Genomic DNA, 25,088 nt, shown 5'->3' on the forward strand with positions numbered 1-25,088 from the left:
TGCAAATACCGGTTGCTTGCGGGTCAGTGACAGTATAGTGATATTTGCTCCGCACTACCCCCCCCCCCCATCATCTCCTGTGTACACAATGAGAAAGCAGAGGAATAACCTCTCTCTTGTCTTTTGTTGTCCTCCCAGCCTATAACTGCTCCAGCTCCCTCCCAGCCTCTTCCTCCTCCTCCTCTTCCTCCCCCCCCCCCCTTCTCCTGTATTCATGAGAGTCAGAGAGAGGAGTAGCCCTAGAGAGCAAGTAGCAAGAAGGAGGGGGGAAGGGTGCAGGACAGGCCACCTCCTGGGCCTCTTTGTGGGAGACACAGAAAGGGGGGGGTTAATGTGGGAGTGAGTGAGAAAGCAAGAAGCAAGCACCCTGCAAGCTCCTGCACACAAGACTTCTGCAACAACCCATCAGAGGGCCCACAAGCCAGCAGTCAGGAGCAGGGCTGGCGTTTGCAAGAGCAGCCATTGTTGCATTGCAAACAAAGAGGGGGGAAAATAAAGCAGGCAACCTTCCTCCACCTTTTCTGCCTTCCTGTTCCCCTTAGGCTGCCATTACCACTAGCTCCAGCTAAGGCCGCAAGCCTCCAGCTCCTGCCTTGCAGTTTTTGCATGACATTTCCCTTTGACCTGGATCCTCATACAGACATGTTTTAGCTTTTTTGGAGTCACTTTGGTTCTTTTTTTTTTTTTTTAATTTTATTTTTTATCCTTTTTTTTTTTTTTTTAATTGTACAGTTTCATTTCTTCAGGTAAGTGCGTGCACGCTTGTCTGTATACACAGGGGGAGGGGGTTAATACTTTAGATGCTGGAGGATAATTTTTGTTTGTGTGTTTATGATATATATATATTTTTTTTCTATTCGCATTGGTGACAGAGGCCTGCAACACATTGCATGGTATGAAATGTCTTCCAGGCCTCTCTTACAATGAAGGAGGTGTTATCGTTTTATTTAAAGAGACAACGCTCACAAATAAAATGTCTGTTTCAGAACAACCCCTCCTTCCTCCACTGAATACATTGTTACATTTTGGAGGTGCATGTATGATTATACTTTGTTGCAATCCCTTTCATAGATATTAGTGGTAATATTTTATTGGTTGCTTGATATGTAAATTGTGTATTAGCTTGCGTTACTATTATTATTGTATAAGTATATATGTTATTTGTGCCTGGTGCAGGGTTCTCCTTTAAATTTCGAGTCCATTTAATTATGCCTTGAACTCTGGGGTTACCTTCTGTTCTCCATTTCATTAACCACTTCGGAGATGACTATAGATCAATCTGGCTGCAAACTTTGCTCGCAATCCTAACATTACACCCCCTGTTATTGGATATTTGGTACTCGTTTTGTGTATTCTCAGTCATTGTCATACAGGGTCCATGTGTATTGGAAGTCGTGTGTGTGTGTGTCTGTGTGTGTGTGTGTGTGTGTGTGTGTGTGTGTGTGTATATTATCTAAGTAGGCCAGGCAGGAAGGGGTTAATACGAAAGCTCAGAGGAAGCTGATGATAGTAAAACCCCCTCCTCTTTTTTTTTTTTTTTTTTTTTTTCTTCTTCTTGCTTTTCAACCCCATCCCCCTTCCTTTTTTACAGCTTTGATAATCTCTGCTTGCTAAAACAAATGATTGCTTCAAAGAAAATAAACAGCTGCATCCTGCCCGAAAAGAGCAATAAATTATACATTAAAAAGTAATATTTCAATAAATATCTGTTTTTATAGGCAGGGGCAGAAGGCATCAGATGTCTAGCTCTTTAATGCAAACTTCTTGATTTGTGCGGTTTCCTTATACACTATTTTATGTGTCTGTTTGTTTGCTTTTATTTTATTTTGTAGCTTTTTTTTATTTTGATGCAATAAGTTACTTTATATATTTGTTGTATTACTAGATCTGTCCAGTTCTTGTTTGTTTTTTGTTTTTTTTGCAGTTTAGTAAATGGTATTATTACATTATGAATACAACATTTCTAACAAAGTTACAAAGTTTCAGTCGCACTAAACCATTTGTAGCATGTGCAGAACAGCAAGCTGTCAGAGGAGAGAATTAAGGAGCTATTTCCATCTCCACTTTTGTGGCATATCCACAGGATGTACTAGAAGGGACCTCTCAGACTGTATGGACTATATCTGCATCTGGATCTACATATGTACATGTGGATTATGGAGCAGAAATCCGCAGCAGCAGATTAAGACCATATTTAAACAAATTGCGCCCGAGATTTCGGGGGGGCGCAACTTGTATCCCTCCACACACCCCATCCATGTGCTGCATGATGTGTGAGAGACTACACATTACAAGTGCTACTCTCATGAAAATGGGACCTGCTTCAGGTTTTCTGTCTCGCGCTGTCAGTGTTAGATAGACGCCCATGTAAATGAAGGACTTGGAAATAATGAGTTATTATTGCAACATGCGTGTTCTGTGCGTCACACAAATGCGCAGATCTCGGGACAGGAACTTCAAGTTCCGGTCCCGACTGTATGCGATGGTTGGGAATTATGGAAGCGGCCGAATGCTGCACATGGTTGCTTCTGGGCACCTTTACACAGTGGATTGAGTGAAATGGGAACACCTCCTTGGGTGAAATCCACACCACAATTCTCAACAAAGTTGTGTAGATTTCACTTAGGTTCTCTCAGACTTAAAACAAAATTTCTATTGATGACCGACAGGAACCTGCTGCTCTGATCTCGGTTGGTCAGCCGATTCCTTGTCCACTGTCGCTATAGTTAGTGGAGGACGCAGAAAGCGCTGACCATAGCGCAACTGCATTGAATTCAACAGGGAGCTGCGCCTTTAATACCAACCCGGACGATGTTGTGTTGTCAAGCTGTCTGCTTTCTGCTCTGACCACAGTGACAGCGGTCCTGAGAATCAGCTGGGATCCAAGTGGTGGGATGTGTTGGTCAGCAATAGAAAAAAAAAATTCAGGAATATCCTTTTAAAAAAGTTTTGTGCAGAAAACTTCCAGAATGTTTACACATACCTGACAAACCTGTTATAATGTTACTTCGTAAAGCTAATGGAACAATATGTTATGAGTGAACACAACCTGAGGCTAAATTGGGAAGGCTGTAATGTGGGCCACATTTTAGTGTCTGTGTGGTCACAAGTCCTGGTCCAGCTATGGGTCTATTGACCCAGACTAACGGCATCCTGGGGTTTGGGCCAGCATTTTTGGCCATAGTACATATTTTACAGTGTATTTCACCCATTTTTTAAAACTGAAAATCTACAACAAATCCGCCATGTTTAAACATGACTTTAACTTTCTCAAGGATGCTTATATAGGGCCACCTGTAAGGCCATCTTCACAGGTGGCATAATCGCTATAGATATTCTGCAGTGGAAAACTCACAGCAATTACCCTGGAAATCCGAGCTCAAATACTTACCTAAATGGTGCAGGTTTGGCCACATTCTCAACTGCAGATCTGCTGCAGATTTAACCCTTCTGTTGCACGGGTTCAATTTTGCAGCATAAAATACTAGGGACTTGTTACGGAAAACTTCCACTTCATGTCAGGATTAACGGAATCCCCTCCACATGGCTTGTAATGTCAATGCTGCAGAATTTCTACAGCAAAATGCACCTCGGAAATTCCACATCTAGGGCTACATGGCGACGTTGGTCGTGAGACCAAAAATTGATGCGTAGTCCATTGAACTCTGCGTGGTCACAGGTAACCATGTCAGAAAAAAAATCCAACCTCATTGAATTTTCTTGCAGTGGCAACTTGTGACTTGCACGCTGGCTCTAGTGACTCTAGTGGCACTGTGAAGTTGCAGGGCTACACAACTACACACAAATTTGGGTCCATGTGCTGTCCGTGTTAATCTGTGGATAGCACACCGACCCATTGTAGCCTATAGGACTTTGCACAGTTCAATGGGTTTTTTTGGTCCATGTGGAAAAAAAATGGCAGGTCCTATTCTTGTCCATAGCAGAGATGAGAATTGGGACAAGCAAACACATCTATTGTGAGAGCCATTCATGTATCGGATGGCACAGGGACAGGTGTCTGTTGCGAGTTGCGTCCTAACCTCTTGGGTACGACTTGCGCACACAGTAAGTGTGTTGCCGGTCTAAGGGGGATTGTCGTCTTAGACCATTATGGCCTGGCCCTAAATGTCTGTTAAGAAGATGAGGGTCTTTAAAAAAATTTTTTTTGGAATATGCGCCTATCTCCAGAACCGGTAAAAAATATATGGAGAGGTGACTGCTTGTGCTATGGGGGAGTGATTGGCTATCTCTGTAATGCTCTCTTAAAGGGGTTGTCCCCTTTAATTGAAAAAAAAATTTATGGGGAAAACCCTTCTAAAGGTGAGTGAAGTGAGCTGTGCGACCACCTCTCCTCTAACCATTCTCTACCTGGATGCTGCAGGTGTGATGACGGATGGGAGACACTAGTTGTAGAGAAAGATGTTGGTCCCAACTCTAGGACCTGCATCTCTATCCAACGTCTATGGATATACCATAAATACCCAGAGGCGCCCATACCCCTTCAACTACTGTTGGCTGATCAATCGTTCGTCTGACAGCGGTTTCCTCTGTCTCTCCCATACACATGAAAGTTTAACTCTGCCTTAGTTTCATGTGTTTAGGGAGGTAAGCTGCAGCCAGACAGTTCTGGTGCCAGCTTATTAAGAAACAAAAGGATAAGGTGCTTAAATTCATCCTCCCCGATTTCTTCTTTCCCCCGAACATCATTTGTTGGAGGAAAGGGGAGCCACCCCACACACATTACAGAATCTTGCAACTCCACTGTTATCCAGAAGTTTGGATGACTAAACTCCCATGTATGAGACCTTTAACGGTTAAGGACCGGGTGCTGTAAATACTCGGCCCGTTTTATACTTGAAGGGCCAAGTGATTTTCATCATCGCATTGCAAGAGTCATACCTTGTTGACATAGCTGTATGAGTGCTCATTTTTGGGGGTGGGGGGGGATGAGTTCTATACTTTAAGGGCCTGGGGTGCATATAATGTATCGTCGAACTTTTTATTATATTTTTTTTTTTGGGAAGGGATGGAAAAATGTTCAGAAATTCCACCATTGGGTTTTTGTTTTTTTTTTTACAGTGCATTGTCACATTCTAAGTACTCGGGCACACGGGTGCATCGGTGCTTATGTTTCTGCACTAAAAGACGGCCGCACTGCAGATGCGGACGACTCTCCGCACCGCCGTAAGAAAGAACATGTGACCGGCTCCATTGCCATCATGTGTTCTTTCTTCCAGCGTTGTGGAGAGGTGTCTGTCCTGCAGTGCGGCCGTCTTCTTCGTGCAGGAACATGGGCGCCGATGCGCCCCCTGTGACTGAGCACTAAGATCCATTATTTTTCAGTGAGGTCTTGTTTTTTTTTTTTTTTTTTTGCAGGAAGAGTTGTAGTTTTTGTTGGTGCCATTTTTGGAGGCACACGGGACTTCTAGATTTTCTATTTATTTTTTTTTATAGCATAATCGGGGAAGCAAACAAAATAAAATTAGCAGTTCTTGCATTACTTTTTTAACTTATTTTTACGCCGTTCACCATGTGAGATAAATAACGAATATTTTCATTGGCTTGGTGGTTATGAATGCGGTAATACCTATTGTGTGGCTTATTAAAATAAATTGAGTGTTTTATCCATTCAAAATTTTCTTTTTTTTTAAACTGGCTTTTTTTTTTGATTAAATTAAACTTTGAACGTTTTTTTTTTTTTCAGTCCCTGATGGGGACATGAAGGTCCGATTGCTCGATCGCTGGAAAAGTACACTGCATTACTTGTAGTGCGTTGTATTATGTCTATAAGAGAGCAGCCTACTAAACTCTGCAGGAGTTACATGGCAGACATGGAGGCCTTTGTCAGACTTCTGCCTGATCACTGGTGATCCCTGCCATGTCAGAGCTGCTAGGTATTTGCACAGCCCAGCTCTGTCAGTGACTGTCACACTAAGGGGATGTTTTTTTCCTGTAACTGGGGCTCCTATGGAGGTCCCCAGTACTGTGAATGAAAAAGGGGCAAAAAAAAAAAAAACCCATCACCTACAGCCGCCTATGTCTCCATATTCAACATGTAATCCAAGACTATACACGTTATATATCAAAGCGCATCAAAAAATACATTTTGTCAGGCCAGGAGTAAAAAAAAAATGATGGTTCTAAAACCACAAGATGAATCACATGGCTAAAGTGTGTGGTCCTGCAGGACTGTAACACCTTGGGTTAGGGGGTGAAGGTGGGAATACCCTTTTAAGCGGAGTTGCAGAATATAAGTGATCCTACACGATGCAAGAATATCCCTGCAGGTTTTATTCATTGCGCATTTCTTAAATGGCTTCAGCAGTGTAATATTTATGATGTATGAACTCGGCCTTAATAGCAGCAGCAATATTTCATCCCCATGCTATATGTGGGTCAGCGAGGCCACGGTCACACCGCCGTGCTTTTTTTTTTCTTCTTCTAATATCCGTACTAGTTCCTACACAAAGGCTGCTTATAAAGCGTAATACCTCAGCGTCGGTTTGGTCGCGGATTTTGCCATTTAAAAAAAAAAAGCTAATTAATTCTGGCAGTAAATGTGACTGGTATAGGGGGATCACCTAAATGAGGAGGCTGTCTGATCTGACTGTAAGGGCTCTCACATGAGCATATTTTACGTTACATTATTCTCAATTGTGCCTCTCACAGCCCGCACCATCTTGGTGCGTATTAGCCTTGCCAAGATGGCGTATGGGGATTTTGGGAAAGCTTGCCGTGCATCGTGGGAGATACACATGTGTAAGAGAGCCCTTAGAGGTGCTCAGTATGTCATGAGATTTCAGAAAATGTTTCATTTTTTTTCTTCTCTTTATGGCGTTGGGCAAGAATTATGATCGTTACCATAAGATGATTTTTGCTGCCCATGGCAACCAATCACAGCGCAGCATTCATTTTACCTCAGTGGGCTGGGAAATGAAGCTGCGCTGTGATTGGTTGTGATAGGCAACAAGGAGCTCTTAGAGGGGTTCTGTCATAGAAAAAAAATTCTATACTTAAAGGGGTTGTCCCACGCCGAAACGGGTTTTTTTTTTTTCAATAGCCCCCCCGTTCGGCGCGAGACAAACCCGATGCAGGGATAAAAACAAAAAACCGGGTAGTACTTACCCGATTCCCCGCGCTCCGGTGACTTCTTACTTACCTGGTGAAGATGGCCGCCGGGATCTTCACCCTCGGTGGACCGCAGGTCTTCTGTGCGGTCCATTGCCGATTCCAGCCTCCTGATTGGCTGGAATCGGCACACGTGACGGGGCGGAGCTACGAGGAGCCGCTCTGGCACGAGCGGCCCCATTCAGAAGACAGGACTGCGCAAGCGCGTCTAATCGGGCGATTAGACGCTGAAGATTAGACGGCACCATGGAGACGAGGACGCTAGCAACGGAACAGGTAAGTGAATAACTTCTGTATGGCTCATATTTAATTCACAATGTACATTATAAAGTGCATTAATATGACCATACAGAAGTGTATAACCCCACTTGCTTTCACGGGACAACCCCTTTAACTATACCTCCCCCATCAGTCTTCTTACCACATCTTCTCCCTGTCGATCTTCTGTCTTCTGCAGTGACGAAGCATCCATTCTCTTCAGTCCTCTTCCTCCTGGCCAATGTACGCTGCATCACTAGTGCGTAGCATTCACAGCTTAGCAGGGAGTGCCGAGCTATTGCAGAGACTGTGCCTGTGCGGAGTCTCATTGCAATAGTATATGAACCCTCGCGGCGAGACATCGCCACAATCCACAAGGGGCCACAATGATCGCCACAATCCACAAGGGGCCACAATGATCGCCTCCGATGCGGGAAACAGTTTGAATGTTGTGCAACAAAGCTTCTTGAGTTTCTGTTTCCATTTATATCAACTTCATGTATCCGAGTGCCACTTAAATGTGAGTTATGAGGGTTTTGAATCAGAAGCGGATTTGTAATGACCCCGTATTCTGCAGTTTTCACAGACTCCCTCTGTCGACTTTTTATGTATTGTTGGTCATAATGTACCTTTTCAAGGATTCTTGGGGATTTCAAAATGGCTCGAGGACAAATAGAGCCAGTGTGTACTTTCCAAAAGTTTCAAAACTTAATTTCCTGAAACGTTAATAGAAACTTTTTCAGAACCACACAGAAGAGCGACGCGCACAAAGCTTTACAGCAAAGACCTCGTTAGACAATCTATTGTATAAACTTATTTTTTATGTTGAACATATGTTTGAATTTTTAGTGTTTTTCCTGTGTTGTCATTGCCCAATAATAGTCCGATTTCTTGTTCTGTACACAATGAACAGGAGGAGACCTATTTACTTCTGTGGGAGAGTATTGCTATCATGCACCGTGACCAATGCAAGGAGGTGGGGGGAGGTGAGCTGTGACTTCACTTATTGTGAATGACTGATCCTGAGCTCCCTCTCCCGGGCATCGGGGGTTACTGCAGGGGCACGGCTCGCATCCCACTCGCAGCTGGATCCGACCCGGTCATCTGCATGAGGCCTTGGCTATGTGTGAGCCATGTAACTGCACAGGGGGCCGACCCCCAGATTGTAGTAGTGGTACCAGATGGATGTAGGCTGAGCATGATTGCATCTGCCCGGGCAGATCTTCCTCTGTATGACAGCATCTTAACGGAACTACATGAATCATCCTCCTTCCTTCTGATGTTCTAAGGCACCACGGTCAGCCCATCTGCAGCACAAGAACTTAGTTTTGCTAATGTATTTATGAGCTTGGTTCTGGGGCTGTATTTTTGTACAGAGCTTGGTTCTGGGGCTGTATTTTTGTACAGAGCTTGGTTCTGGGGCTGTATTTTTGTACAGAGCTTGGTTCTGGGGCTGTATTTTTGTACAGAGCTTGGTTCTGGGGCTGTATTTTTGTACAGAGCTTGGTTCTGGGGCTGCATTTATGTACAGAGCTTGGTTCTTGGGCTGCATTTATGTACAGAGCTTGGTTCTTGCGCTGCATTTGTGTACAGAGCTTGGTTCTTGCGCTGCATTTGTGTACAGAGCTTGGTTCTTGCGCTGCATTTGTGTACAGAGCTTGGTTCTTGCGCTGCCTTTTTGTGTACAGAGCTTGGTTCTTGCGCTGCCTTTTTGTGTACAGAGCTTGGTTCTTGCGCTGCCTTTTTGTGTACAGAGCTTGGTTCTTGCGCTGCCTTTTTGTGTACAGAGCTTGGTTCTTGCGCTGCCTTTTTGTGTACAGAGCTTGGTTCTTGCGCTGCCTTTTTGTGTACAGAGCTTGGTTCTTGCGCTGCCTTTTTGTGTACAGAGCTTGGTTCTTGCGCTGCCTTTTTGTGTACAGAGCTTGGTTCTTGCGCTGCCTTTTTGTGTACAGAGCTTGGTTCTTGCGCTGCCTTTTTGTGTACAGAGCTTGGTTCTTGCGCTGCCTTTTTGTGTACAGAGCTTGGTTCTTGCGCTGCCTTTTTGTGTACAGAGCTTGGTTCTTGCGCTGCCTTTTTGTGTACAGAGCTTGGTTCTTGCGCTGCCTTTTTGTGTACAGAGCTTGGTTCTTGCGCTGCCTTTTTGTGTACAGAGCTTGGTTCTTGCGCTGCCTTTTTGTGTACAGAGCTTGGTTCTGCTGTGGGTATGCTACTATCTTGCTGCAGAATACATGCTGACTGCCTATCAATGCAATATAGATTTTATTTATGATGGAGGGGACACCACACATTCAGCACAGGGTGTCATCTAATCTAAAGGCTGATTTACACGTAACGATTATGGCTCAAAATTCGTTTAGTGTGAATACAAAAAAAAAATGGAGTTTTTTTGGGGGGGCGGGTGTTCCCATGAATCACCAATTTTTGTATGATGGTCAGCTATGCGGTTTGCTTTTTTTTTCTATAGATGCTTTTAGGAACATTTACAATTCTCCTACGCCGGTTTTACATCTGCGTCGGTTGGAGATTTCATCGCAGACCCAGCTGAAAATGCTGGAAGAAAAATCGCTGCATTGGGTCCATCCGATGCTGTTCGGTCCCGTCCAGAGACAGAAACGTTCTGCTGCGGGGATTCCCCCCTTCTGCTCCCTGAATGTTGTAGGAAAGCGGTAACTCTGCCGTGGATGCCGCCTGCAGACTAGCGGAAATCCCGCGGCGGGATTTCCGCCGCTCAAAGCCTGCATAGGATTGCGTTAACAAACGCAATCCTATGCAGACGGCCGCAGTTTGGCCGCGCGAAATGTCGCGCGGCAAACAAACCGCGGCATGTCCTATTTTTGTGCGGGGCTCGCAGAGCCTCGCACAGAAAACGTCACTCACGCAGCCGGCGGCTCCAGTCTGCGCATGCGCTGGCTGCCCGGCAGCCGGAACATGAAAGAGCCGGGGCCACCGGGCGCGGGTGAGTACGCGCTCATCCCTGCAGGCGCTCGGGTCGGGTCCCGCGGCGAGAATTCTCGTCTGCAGGTGGCCTCAGGCCCTTTGCACATGGGCGGAAATTGCACGGCGGGATTCCCCGCAGAATTTCTGCCCCTGCCCGCCTGCATAGGATTGCATTACAATACGCAATCCTATGCAGACGGCTACGATTTGTCTGCGCGAATCGCGGCACGCTCTATTTCTGTGCTCGGCAGCCGGAACATAAAAGATCTGGGGAGCAGGTGAGTGACGCGCTGTAGGGGCTCGGGTCGGGTCCCGGTGTGCGTGAATTCTTGCAGCGGGATCCAACCCGGCCATCTGCAGGCCGCCTTAATCATGTGCTGTAAGAGTTCTTGTTGCTTCCCGGAGAAAGCAAGGCTGCACGTACCACAGAGAGTCATTGTGCTGCCGCAGTGTTCCTTGCACGCAAGATACCATAGCATGGGGCTAAAAGCTGGCCATGTGTATAGAAGAACTGTCATCTAGACGATGGCCATTTCACTTAGCCAACCCCTCTAGCCTAGCATCGGCTTATCTCCAACAGGGATAAATGATCAAATGTTGAAAATCCAGCATTTCCCAGTCCCTCTTTTTCCTGATATCTTCCATCTTAAGCTATTCGGGAAGTGAAATTGCCAGATTCAAACTACTTTCTCTATTACATGTATGACTTTAAAGAACAAGTAAAAAGCTCCTTCTGCGCTCTTTCTTCGGGGTCTTGCGATCCAAAAAGGGAAACTAACAGGTCTCCATAATGCGGCCGAAACGCGTTGCAAAAACCCTTATATGTTTTTTTTATGTACAAATTGTACAATTAAATATACTTTATTACGCATTATGGAGACCTGTTAGTTTCCCTTTTTGGATCGCAAGACCCCGAAGAAAGAGTGCAGAAGGAGCTTTTTACTTGTTCTTTATTGCTTTCTCCCCCATCGTTTGGTGCAACACCCACTGGGGCTTTTTCCTACTGCTGCATCTCCTTGCTTGAGGATTTTTGGGGATCCTGCACAAAGGAACATCTTTAGTTCTAGAGGCGACCGGGGATCATCGGTGCAAGCTGGTTATTTTCCCAAACTTGGGGATCCCGCTGTGCACCAGGTGAGTAAAAAAAAACCCCACTTGTGATTTCGGATTTCTATGTGGTGGCGCGGATCTACATTCTGTGAACATGTATGACTTTGTGAAGGGTTTCTGCCAAGATGGCATATGAAGATTATAGAGCGGGGTCAACCACTCTGGATCCTTCTTACGTTCAAGAGTGGAAAACTACCTGGTGAGGGCAGAGCCCATCCTGACGAACCTTCTGCCATCTTGTAATTCTACAGATGGGCCATGGCCTTTCCTGGCAAAACCCGACCGTTCTTCCAGGTGTGCCGAGCGCGGGACTCGGGGTGATCAGCTGATTGTCCTGAGTCCCACAATCTTAAGCGTTTTGTGCATGTTGGAACTCCTACTGACCATACAACAGAAACTGACAAAATACTTTTAGCCAAGTAGGGGAATCGATGGAATTTGAAAGTTTGTATCCAACTTGTCCGACCCATTTGTGTTCAGTGTCAGTTGTTGGGATACCTGAGGTTGCCAGTATTTTGTGCATACTTTAAATTATTTTTGGTTGTTATTAACTAGACCTTCCTTGTGTGAAAAACTTAGTTTTTTATATATCAGATTTCCGCTTTTCTTTTGGAGCTCATGTAAGGCAAGGATAGTCAATGTTGTAGACTTTAAGAGCCAGTTAGACCTTTTTTGAGAAACCAATAGGCCTTTTGGAAAAGTCTAGCTAAGAACTTGTTGGACCCCTTAGGCAGGAAGTTTAAAGGTCCATTTACACGCAACTATTATCGCTCAAAAGCCATTGTTTGAGTGATAATCGTTGTGTGTAAATGCTCCAAGCTTTCACTCTTCGGCTAAACGATTTTTAGGTGAACATAAAATCCATCGTTCAGCCGGAGAGAAGATAACCGACCGCACGCTGTGTTTGCTGTCTATGGTGCTGAAGTCTCCATGGGAGCGCCGATTACATTCCATCTTGCGTCAACCCTAATTTCTGCTGCAGTTACCCCACTGAAATGCAGTAGGTCTGGGCATCTTATCAGGTGCTCATGCCATCTCTGCCTGACCAGGATGGCCTATCACCGGACCGGCCTACTCCCTGCAGAGCCCGTGGGTAATTTGCCTCTGCAGGTAACTTGACAGGAGCCATGGAGCTTTTTCTTCTCCTATGGCCAGGAGGCTGCAGGGTTTCTTTGGGTACAGCTTGAAAGTGTGAGCTGCAATCTCTTTCACAGATCTATGGTACTTACTAGTATATATGTAAGCTGATTAGTGATGTCGCATGAGAGCTAAGTGAAGAATCCAGGTTACTGCTGTGGGAGATGCCACAGTTTGTTCTGGGCATGTGTTAGATGAAGGATATGTTGGACTAGTAGTTATCAACTCAAATCTCCCTCCGTGTCCATTAGCATCCATGTTCAGTTGGGCATAGGAAACCCTGGAAATTGGCCATGTCTTATGTTTTTGGGCAATCTAATTGTCCTCAAGGCTAGGTTCACACAGGACGGGATTTCCGTGCAGACTTTCCGCAAGGAAATTCCGCATGCATTCTTTAAGTCTGAGACTAAGCAGCAAAGTGGAGGAGATTTGCAAAAATGTCGTCCACACGCTGCGGACAGTCCACATGAAAACTAACATGCGACGCGGAATTCAAACCAGTGACCTGTCAATTGTATCTGCAGGATCACTTCTCTATATGGGGATAGATTTCTGCAGCGGAATAAAGCCGCTTCAGAAACCGCGATAAATGGCGCAGGTTTTGAAACGGCCTTCGGGTGAATGCACACAGGCAGAATTGAATTGCGGAATCCGAAACCACCTCCGGATTCCACAGCGCATACCGCCCATAGCATGCTATGGTAAAGTGATTCTTCATGCACACGAGTGAAAATTAATTGCAGTTTCTGCTCGCAGATGAAAAATCGCAGCATGCTCTATTTTCCTACTGGAAGCCATCCGCCATTGACATTGTGGATGGGCCGCGGATTCTACAGAACAGATGAAGATTCAAGGAAGCGGGTGCGCGCGGACGCCGCTGCTGCAAGAGCCAGGTTCCGCATGTGGAATCCGACAGGCCTGTGTGCATGTGACCTTCCACTGCGGAATTCTCACAGAATTTTCGGACATTCTAGAAGATTTTGGTCCCCTGGAAACTCAGTCTAAGGTAAAATGCACATAGGCTTTTTTCCCCCTATGTGGCAAAGTGACCCCTAGTACCGCTGTTGCCGAACCATTGTGTCAGTTAGGCTTCTTGCACACAGACAATTATAAAGTTGCGCCCAATATTCTTGGCTGTAACTCGCATCGGAAAGCATATGGACATACTGCACATGTGCGGGACACCGTACATGTGCCATTTATCATCTGAGTAAAAAAAGCCATGTGCATTCAAATGAATGGGTGCCATTTCCATCCGGTTTTCAGATTGACACAATGGTTCTGTATAGCCCTTTTTGGACCCCTTTGTATCATGAGAACAAGGTCTCGCCTTGGAGTTGACCGTCTACTCATGCGTCTATTCCCATGATAGTTTATAGGAGTTGTGAAATGCTAGGCTGTTACCACAACACCTTCATTGGAGAGAACCACATGTGTCATGGTCTCCTTCTTCCGCGAGTGCTGTTTGGGAAGAATGGGACCCCCATACTCGCGATAGGTGGGAGTCCTGCATGTGAAATGTCTGCATTTATCAGACATTTACGGAATATTCTTTTGATATTCCTAAATGTCTCAGATAGGTACCCCTTTACAGAAAAGGTGGTGTACTCTTGCTGTTCCAGGACTACGGTGCTGCGGCCATGTTCTGTCATGTAGGGGAATAATCTCGTACTACATCTCCCAACCAGTAGAGATGCCCAGACTTCCTATTCCCGTGTAGCTCGGTGTTTATGGGCGTCTTCCTGGAGATCACACTTTTATAGCTGGGAAGTTACTTTTATGATGCCAGGAATAGACCTGCTAATCTTACGAGACCCTCCCATACTCTGCTTGGTCATGTGTACAATGGGAATTCCTACTTCTTCAGCCTCCAAGCTACAGGGTATTAAGAGAGATTATTTTATAGATATTGGGGAACTACTCAAAGTGCAGAACTGCAAATTTCGGCATTTCTTTTGGAGGTAAGAAGGATGTTGTGATTCTTGAAGACTTGTTGTGACTCCTTTTGAATGAGGGGCCCCTGTACAGGTACGTTTTTGCCAAGTGCTTTCATTCTTCCGACTCCCTCTTTTTTTTTTTTTTTTTTTGACCAAGTAAGAACGTTGTTTCTATGGTGGGTCCAGGGGGGTAATGGTTCCTGCGGAGGACTATTCCAACGCTCATTTGCACGGTTTTAGGTTTGGAGCAAGATGAGCATCTCCTGCTAAACACCTCTGGCATAAAAGAGGCGCAAGAACTACATGTTGAAAATCAACTAGTCCAATCAACTGTGAGAAGTCGTTGGAATAGTCACGCCAATTCCAATGCTTGAAGTTGTGGGGGTTCACTGACAAAAATCCTTTGAGCATTGAGTCTTATGCATTCAAACGTGGCATATTGCGTCTCGTTCAGCACTCGCGTTGTGCAGAGCAGTAATATGGACCAATACTAGTGTATGGGACTCTACCTCCGTATGCTTCACTGAGGTTCTGCATGCTCAGTAATGCTGCTCTGTATGGGGCCACCATATATATGGGGGGACTGTGTGCTTCTGTAGTTAAATGGCAAAATATGTACATAGGTATGGTGTCTTCATCTCCCACAGGATCCATTATTTGATGTTTTAGAATCGTCCTTTGGGCGGCTCCTATTTTCCATGGTCCACCAATAGACGTGGTCTTGTGATGTAACCGGTGTGTAAGGTCATGATGGGAAGATCTGTTCTTCTGTATGTTTTTTTTAGATCAAATGGAGCTAAAGTATTAAATCCTTGGATGTTTAATGTGGTGGCAATCTCTAATTATATATTGCCGTAAGGAAATGTGTTGCAGAGGTGACTACTGGTGGCCATTACAACATGGAAACCGTACCATAAAGATGGCCATAGACATGAATTTCGAACTCGCCATCAGCTGTACCACTCAGTTGACTGACTGAACTTTTTAGCTCAGGGTTAAAGGCATATTGTCATTGAATGTATGGCGCATCGCTAGTAAATGCAATAACATTCTAACTGGTTCGATCTTTTGGAGCCATGCTGAACAGAAAATAGGGCTATGATGCTCTGCACGGACCAGTGGGTGCCCAAGAGAGCCACTATTATGGGTAAGACTGACGGGGCTGCCCTTTAAATCTGAAGATATGTTGGTGTCCTGGCAGTCTGACACCCATCAATACCGGTAGATTATCAGATTGGTGGGGATTCGCCCTTGGGGATCCTTGATCAGCTGACTGAAGGGATAACTGGGCACAGGTGAGTGCCACGGCTGCTTCAGTCCATACTAGGCACAGCGCTGTATGTCGTATAGTGGCTGTGCCTGTTATAGTCGCTCAGTCTCATTCACTTGAATGCAACTGAACTGCTCTCGGGCAACGAGACTGATGAATGTGATGTCACAGGGATATAAAGGGGGCTACAGCACTGCTGATTCTTCAGACCGATGATTGTGGAGGTCATGAACGGCAGACCCCCACCGATCTAATATTGATGACTTATCCGGAGAATAAATCATCAATATTTTAGTCCTTAAAAACCCTTTAAGATGCACATATTAGAGTATTGTTGGTCAAACATTTAATGTGTATGGTGGTCCTGTCGCTCTTCCCTGATAGCAGATTTTGGAAAGGAAAGACTGATTAGGCGTGTTGGATTTCACCATGCCTGATCCTTTGTTAAAAAGGGAGATGGAACAATACCTCTACATCGCCACCTATTGGAAGGCAGCATTCCTGCTGTAACAATGTAAGCCTTGTAACAATGATTGGGAATTGAAAGCCAAGACAGAATCCATACACAGACAGCTGTTTCAGGGTGTTTTCCCCTCATCAGTGTGCAGTAGGTTTCTGGCTTGGCTAGCGATCCTTTGTTCTCATGAAAGATCAACTGCTCCCAGAGCTTTTGGGCAGTGGTTTTTTGTCTTCACCCTGACCCAAGCATGCATGTGGAGATAATAGCTGTCAGCCCATTGCTGTTAGCAGTTTTATGGGCAAGGTTTCTTAGACCTATACTTCCCAGGGATCAAAATCTCCTATATTCTCCCCCAAAATTGCATGTCATTGCCGTAACTTTAGTATGAGTATCGCCTTTTGTGTTTGTTGTGTCGGCTGCTTAGACAGCCCGTCCCTCCCCGGGCTCCTGCTATCTTGGTCGGATTTATTTTCAGACTTCCCATCCTTCCATTAATGACAGCTGTGCTCTCATTCACTCATTGCTGGCAGCAACATCTCTCATCTGGTCAGAACTTGACTTTGACCGGACTCTTACTGGAAGGGCTGCCCGTAGTAAATGTAGACGGGATTTTCAAGACCCCTTTTCACACATGGCGGTGCAGTGTAGCAGAAAGGTGCAACACTGTTGCATTAAAAACAAAAAGGGGCAAAAACCCCCAGTAGTTGTATAAAAGAAGCTGTTGTACAGTAGTTTGTGGAGTTCTTTGAAGTCAATAGGGAAGAGCATCATGAACGATGGCATGTTTTCAACTGCTTACTCGAAAAATCCCATTTGCAACGCTGCAACATCCAGGACCCCATCACCAGGACCAAGAACAGCTACATAGTAGTGACCCCAGGTGGCTGTACATGCATGTGGTCCTGTCCAATATCATCTGTTGGTGCAGCCAAGCCAACAATAATCTTAGATTGCAATGGAATAAACATGTATGCCGCTTTGCAATCTCTTCTAAACTATCCACTATAAGGAATTGGACACCCGAGCAAGACTTAAAAGGGATATTTATTGCAATATGTTAATACTTGTGGGGCTCCTTTTAGCCTTAAAGGGGTTGTCCCGAGGCAGCAAGTGGGTCTATACACTTCTGTATGGCCATAATAATGCACTTTGTAATATACATTGTGCATTAATTATGAGCCATACAGAAGTTATAAAAAGTTTTTTACTTACCTGCTCCGTTGCTAGCGTCCTCGTCTCCATGGTGCCGACTAATTTTTGGCCTCCGATGGCCAAATTAGCCGCGCTTGCGCAGTCCGGGTCTTCAGCAGTCTTCTATGGAGCCGCTCGTGCCAGAGAGCGGCTCCGTGTAGCTCCGCCCCGTCACGTGCCGATTCCAGCCAATCAGGAGGCTGGAATCGGCAGTGGACCGCACAGAAGAGCTGCGGTCCACGAAGACAGAGGATCCCGGCGGCCATCTTCAGCAGGTGAGTATGAAGACGCCGGACCGCCGGGATTCAGGTAAGCGCTGTGCGGGTGGTTTTTTTAACCCCTGCATCGGGGTTGTCTCGCGCCGAACGGGGGGGGGGTTTAAAAAAAAAAAAAACCCGTTTCGGCGCGGGACATCTCCTTTAATGACCTCTGATAGCAAAAAGTTTGCCACAGACTAACATCTAACACACTTCAGCTGGTATTTCCCTCCATTCATCCTGCAAACATCTGGTGAGTTCTCTCAGATCCAGCACTGTTTTTTACGTTGGTTTGTGGATATGGATGTTCAGCAATTGGACTGCCCTGCACAAAGTCCTGACCTGAACCCTACTCAATATCTTTGGGTCAGGAAATATGAAAAGTGTCCATCTTCTTTCAGAGAATTCACCAGACTTTTGCAGGATGAATAGAGGGAAATGCCAGCTGAAGTGTCTCAGACGTTAGTAGAAAGTATGCCACGGAGAGTATTCAATGTCATTGGAGCCAAAGGAGCCCCACTAAGAATCAACCTATGGAAATAAATACTTATGTGATTCCTGCTCAGGTGTCCAGTTAGTTTTGGCAAAATACTGTGTGATGGTATTGGTCATTTTACCTGCAGTCAAGCCAGGATTTGTGACCATTTCTAGGAGCCAGTTAGACCATTCCAAGTGAGTTTGAGATATATTATACATTTTTTTTTTCTTTTTTTCTTTGTATACTATTTTACTTCCTACTATCCTTGCAATAAGAAATCCTACCAACAACAATAGAAATTGACCCAGAAAGTTAGTTCCCAACTAGTTCGTGGACAAAATTGGCTGAAGGTACCTTTTTGTATGAAGCGGCTGTTGCTCAGAAAAGTCGAAGCGCATGAGCGACAGTTGTTTGCATTTACACAAACCAATGATTGTTCTTTCGTCTCTTGCCAAGTTAGCGCTCATAAGGGAGATCTCCACGCAAACACGTTCGCAAGTCGTTCACATGCGAACGACTGACTTTACACCAGATGGCTTTTAATCAACCAGTGACTTTTTTTTTTTTCTTGGTAAGCTGAAACGACTAGCAGCTAGTAAGCAAATTATCGCTGATCACACGTGTCGGTGGCCGCTTTTTGCACTGAACGGCTATCGTTGGAATTGGCTCTTGCGCAATTATTCATCTGATAGTTGTGCCATGGAAAGCTACCATAACTTGTTCCTGGGACTTGCTCAGTTTATTGCCAACTACGGAGCAAAAAACATTCTACACTTCGGATCAAAAAAATTTTTGGTACAGATTTTTATTTTTTTTTCACCTCTTGGATTAATCTATATGTGCACAATATGGGTCCATAGATTCTGCAGCAGGCGGACATATGCATCCGTGTATCACAGTCCTGTGAATGAGGCCTTAATTATACATTATGGATGTCATTTGTCTTCTCCCCTTTAGGGGAAATATGTCTGTTTTTCATAATTACTCTGAGGTTTCGCAAATTAGTCATTCACAAGTGAATGTTCCTGCGCCGCACAACGGAGCAGCTTTCCTGTTCTCCCAAGGATTGTTTGCAGAAAACCGCATAGAGTTAAAGTTTTTAAAAGGTTTCCGGTAGTAATCAGGAAATGGGCAACCAGCTAATGAGCTACAGCTCCGCAGGGACTGCAGGGGGATGTGTGAGCTCTGATGGAAGCGGTATACTTCAGAAGTTTGGAGTAGATTGGAAGAATATTAGTGTTATTAAATTTTTTTAAAAATTATTTAATTTTTGTATTTTTTTTTATTTTTTTTTAAAGGTAGTTTAATTTAATTTAGAACCAGATTTGAAGATTTAGGGTCATTTTTTTTTTTTTTTTTTTTTTACAACTAAATTTCTTCTAGCTGACAAGCGCTAATTGGCACATGTCGGTTCAGACTCTGAGGCCCTTTTTCCACAGGCTAACAATTTGGTAGGAACACTCACTTGCCCATTTGTTGGCTTGTATAAAGCTGCATCTGTTGTGCAACCGAAAAAATAATCGTTTTTGCCCGCACATCTCGCTGTGCGAATGGAGGATATGCTGCAGACAGCGATTTGAAAATACAAGAAACCCTTTGCATTTTTATCTTTGTCTGGGGATATCTTGCTTGTTTTCCTTTCTTTTAGGGTGGCTTTACATAGGACCAAAAGCAAAAAAAAAAAAAAATGTAAAGTGCAGTCAATGGGGGGCGGCTGATCACATTAGCGATTGCTTGTCCCAGATGTCAGTCAGTTACAGCGCAAGGTGATCGCTCAAACGTTGAGCAATCACCCAGATGCAAAAGACAAGCTGGACCGCTCTGTTCTTCATACCCAGCCTGTCATCAGGGAGCGGGATACTGCTGAAACAATAGTATCAGCTGTATCCCGCTGTGAATCCCTGATGAGGCTCATCTTTGTTTTTCAGCGCAGGGTTTTTTAGTTTTTATTTTCTTTTTGCGTTGTTGAAACTTTTTGCCTTTTTTCCCCGCTGTTCTATAGAGTAGCTGAAAAGGGGAAAAAGTCTGAAAGACTGCTATACCCAGAGCATGCCGTGCTTTAACCCCTTAAGGACCAGCTACTTTTTTGGGATTTTACCCATATGGTGGTTTTACTGCCCTATATATTTTTTTTTTATTTATTTTTTTTTTTTAATTCGTAAATTTAGGCTAAAAGTATAGAAATGGGCTCCTCATTGTGTTTCGGACGTTTTGACATATAATATGTATGGTTTTGGTTGGCATCTGCTTTAGTTATTTTCTTTATTTATATATTTTTATTTTGTGTAATTTTATTTCCGACTTATTTTTGTAATGTTTTTTTTTACCATCCATGATGTCATCTAAAACCTCCAGGGGTTGTTCACATTGTCTCTTTTTAATTTTGCACTTTTCCACTGTATCCGCATCCATAAGAGCCCCAGTTACAGATGAAAACATCCCCCTGTAGTGACAGTAGTCACTGGCAGAGCTGATCGAGGGCTGCAAGTACCCTGCATCTCTGCTGTAACAGGGAGAACCCGGCAAGCACATAATAGGCAGGTCGCCTAGTGGAAGAAACACATCCACTTTCACTTTTTAGTAAATACTCTGCGCTGTGTACCTGGGAAAGGAAAAGGCAGAAGCGGTTAAAAACCGCTTCTCCCTTTGGGTCCTCAGCTGTAACTAACAGCTGACAACCCAAGCTGCTTCTGCTTGATTGCAGGTGCAGAGGCTTTAATCCTGCACCGTATTTTTGCTATCGACAGGGATTAAAGGTCGGGACCAAGCGCCGTAAATTTACAGTGCTTAGTCCTCAAAAACACCACCAACCTAAACTCTTTAGATTTATCAATGCGTTTTTGGCCCTGTTTGCACAAAAATTGTAACTTTTTGAGAAGTACGCTGCGTTCCTGAAAAGGGTGTGTGCCATGTCAGAGGGGGTGTGGCCACCCGACAGACACTTGCATATAATTTACATGAGTAACTGGCGTAAATTATACCAGAAATTCGTGTGTGTGTGTGTGTGTGTGTGTGTGTGTGTGTGTGTGTGTGTGTGTGTGTGTGTGTGTGTGTGTGTGTGTGTCCTGCCTAAAGTGGTACACATCAGAGAACCAAGTGGGGGTTGCAATCCATAGACACCATAGTTAATTGCTTATATACACAAGTGCGTGTCGTTGTTGTTTTGTTGCGTAATACGTGCCGTAATTTTTTTGGGCTTGAGTAATGTGCGTGAAAAAAAACCCTGCAAGTGTGAGTGGCCCAATAGAAATCAATGGGCTATTGGCATCATATGTTGCAGGTACCCGATGCCCAATGACAATGCACTTGTGTGTAAGACTGGTAGACTGGTGATAGTGGGAGCTATATTACCTGCCACTGGTTTTCTGTGTTTTTGCCCCTCCAATCCACCATTTCTAGTTTTCACTCAGTATTACAGCGGTGATCCTTGCCAACCAATAACTGGGCATTTCTATAGAAAGAAGCCCTATTAGCATTTCCTCTTCTTGGTTTGAAATTGATCTCATTCATACTTGTATTGGTAAATGTCACTTGCTAATATTTACCAATTGTAGCAAAAAAAATACCCCCATAAAAACAAACACCCGCTTATCTAATATACATACAATAATGGCAAAAAGATATACAACCATAGTCAGAAAACCTTTAATATGGAGAAGACATGAGGCAGCCCACATGGTGGTGTATTGTCAGTAGGGAAACTTCAGACCTGATTAAATTCCATTCTTAATCAGTCAACTATTGTATGAAAAACTAGAAAAAGTCAACTAATATATCCCTACAATAACCCCAATTCTGAACCTGCCTCACTACGGAGTTACCGCCCTGACAAGGGCATCCCCGCTCACCAATGATTCTCCACTATGATGGACGTATTCCACCCAATCATGTCAAATTTGATGAAGAAAATAAACACTATTGCATCCCAATGCGTTCCATCCCCTCCCCCCTCTTAAATAAATAAGAGGGTTTATCATGGGGGGGGGAGCATCAAGTTAACGGTGACATTGGATACCTTCCTTGAGAGAGATGTGACCTCTAAACTACAGAATCGAACTTCAGTACAATTGTACAATAGTATATATAGCGCCAATTTTGAACAGATGTCCACTAGATACTGCTAGCTATTTTTATGGAGGTTAAACCCTTAAAAGCAGACCAGCACTGGACAGATCCGCTACACTAACAGAATATTAACCCCTTAGTGACGGAGCTTTTTTCCATTTTTGTTTTTTCCTACTCCCTTTTAAAAAATCGTAGCTCCTTAATTTATCCATCGACGTCGCTGTATGAGGGCTTGTTTTTTGCGGGATGAGTTGTGTTTTTCAATGGCACTATTTATTGTACCATATAATTTACTGAAAAACTTTTTAAAAATTCCTAGCGGAGAGAAATGGAAAAAAAAACGACATTCCACCATCTTTCGGTGCGTCCTGTTTCTACAGCACACAAATTGCAACAAAAACGACCTGATATTTTTATTCTATGGGTCAGTACGATTACTACGATACCAAACTTGTATAGTATTTTTTTTTGCTGTAGTACTTTTATTTTTTTTTTTTTTAAAGATATTTAATTTTTTTCAATTTTCTGCGGTCATTTTGTGCGCGCAATACCTTTTTTATTTTTCCGTCGACGTAGTTGAGCAAGGGCTCATTTTTTGCGGGATGTCCTAAAGTTTCCGATAGTATCAATTTGGAATACATAAGACTTTTTGATCGCTTTTTATTGCGTTTTTTTCTGGGAGACAGGGTAACTAAAAAAAGTGTATTTCTGGCGTTCTTTATTTTTTTTTCAGACGACGTTCACCGTGCGGGAAAAATAATGCACTACTTTGATAGATCGGACTTTTACGGACGCGGCGATATCAAATACATATATTTTATTTTTACGATTTTGATTTTTTTTAATAATGGATATGGCAAAAGGGGGGTGATTTAAACTTTTATAACTTTTTTTTTTTTTTTTTTTTTTTTAAACAATCCTGTTTTTATTAACCTTTTTTTTTTTTTTTTTTTTTTTTTTTAACAATTAAAAAAACTTTATTGATGATTTTTTTTTACATTACTTTGAAGTCCCCCTGGGGGACTTTAACATGCGATGCTTTGATCGCTCCTGCAGTATGATGTAATGCTATAGCATTACATCATACTGCTTTTTTACAGGCAGTCTTTCAAGCCACCCTGTGTGGATGGCTTGATAGGCAGCCCTGGGGCCATTCATTAGGCCCCCGGCTGCCATGACACCTGCACGGCTCCCCCGATCTCACCGCAGGGGGGGCCGTGCGGGACCCCCGAACAGCGTTCGGGGGATTTAAATGCCGCTGTCAGAATTGACAGCGGCATTTAAAGGGTTAATAGTCGCGTTCGGCCGAGCGCAGCTATTGCCCGCGGGTGTCAGCTGTAATAAACAGCTGATGCCCGCGCTGTATGGAGGGAGATAGCGCCGCTACCTCCCTTCATACACGTCCTGCAACAGCAGGACGTAGTTTTACGATAGGGCTGTCACTAGGGGGTTAAATTGTCAATTTTTCCATTTCTAGCCAACATGACCAAGGCCAACGGTGTTTGATCAGTGTGGATTTGACCAGCAGGATCCCACCTGTCTACAGAATGAGGGGGTCCTTTCAGGGGCGTAACTAGAAAGGGTGCAGGGGATGCGGTTGCACCCGGGCCCAGGAGCCTTAGGGGGCCCATAAGGCCTCTCTTCTCCATATAGGGAGCCCAGTACTATAAATAAAGCATTATATATATATATATATATATATATATATATATATATATATATATATATATATATATATATAACGCAATCTGCGTTCTCCCATGAGCAATAAAAATCTATTTAATGATGACTCGCAGTGCATCCGCTACAGAAATCCGCATGAAAAAATCCATGTGTGCCATAGACATGAGACCTAACGCCTCTTGTCCACGGGCACGCCCCGATTCCCAGTGCAGTATCTTGCAGTGGATTCCACCCGTGCCCGCAGCTGCGGGGCCTTAAAAGACATTACTCACCTGTCTGGCTGTCGTGCGGGCCTTCTGCGTCGCTGCCACATCTTTTCTCTTCTGCACGTTGGACATTGTGCCATGCGCATGCGCTGTCCTTCCCTTTTTTTATCTCCTGCTTTCTCGCGGATCTGCGGCACGGACGCAGTGTCTGCTGCGTCTTTTCCGCGGATCGGACAGCTTCCCTTGACTTCAATGGAAGACGTCTGTGTGGGAAGCCATAGAAAACGGAGCATGCCGCAGCTATTTTCCCGCAAGTGCGATCCGCATCCTGGGAAAAAATTACATCCGCAGGTATTTAAGTACCTGCGGATGCCCAGTGAATGTCTATGGGCATATTGAGCTGCGGATCATCTGTGCGGGTGACCCACGTGGATTCCACAATTCAATTTTGCCCGTGGACATGAGACCTAAGTGTCCATAATACAGAGAAGTGTCTATGCATGACCCGACTGCGGAGCATCTATGAGTGACTAACCTGCTTATGGTTTAAGAATAATGCTTCTGTACAGCTTTACACTTGTCTTCCATGATCTCTTTAAGATGTATATCTGAATATATGGACCTCTGGATGCGAGGTATAACTAGTGGCTCTCGAAGGAGGATATGCTGCACTCCAGATACGAAAGGCCATCGTGTCCGTATCTGTTGCAGCAATATTCTGTATCAGTCGCGCTGGAGAATTATACACAGGGAGGTGGTGCGGAAGTTGGGCCGCGGAAGGCTAGACCCCAGGAGCCTTCTTCGTAGACCACGATATTCCTCCAGCCAAGGCATTGGAAAGTACGACTGTGGACTCGAGCCAGAGCGGCTGTACTACTGGCGGATCCCGCTGGGAGTGACTCCTGGCTGCACCAGTCACCCGTGACCCCCAAAGACTAACTGGGAACAGTCCAACAGAGACAAAGTGATTT

General features: G+C 44.4%; 1 protein-coding gene across 7 annotated transcripts in view; it reads left to right on the plus strand.

The window, feature by feature from the left end:
• Nucleotides 1-25,088, plus strand: part of LDB1 (LIM domain binding 1) — a 159,043-nt gene that overhangs the window by 96,131 nt on the left and 37,824 nt on the right. The window contains exon 1 of one of the 7 annotated variants that reach the window (XM_066601073.1): nt 266-746. The exons of the other annotated variants lie outside the window; for them this stretch is intronic. The gene's annotated coding sequence lies outside the window, so the exon portion shown is untranslated. Of the gene's footprint in view, nt 1-265; nt 747-25,088 lie in introns of those variants that run through there. 7 annotated transcript variants of the gene reach the window in all.

This window comes from Eleutherodactylus coqui, chromosome 4 (genome assembly GCF_035609145.1).
Source record: "Eleutherodactylus coqui strain aEleCoq1 chromosome 4, aEleCoq1.hap1, whole genome shotgun sequence".
NCBI classification, from domain to species: domain Eukaryota; kingdom Metazoa; phylum Chordata; class Amphibia; order Anura; family Eleutherodactylidae; genus Eleutherodactylus; species Eleutherodactylus coqui.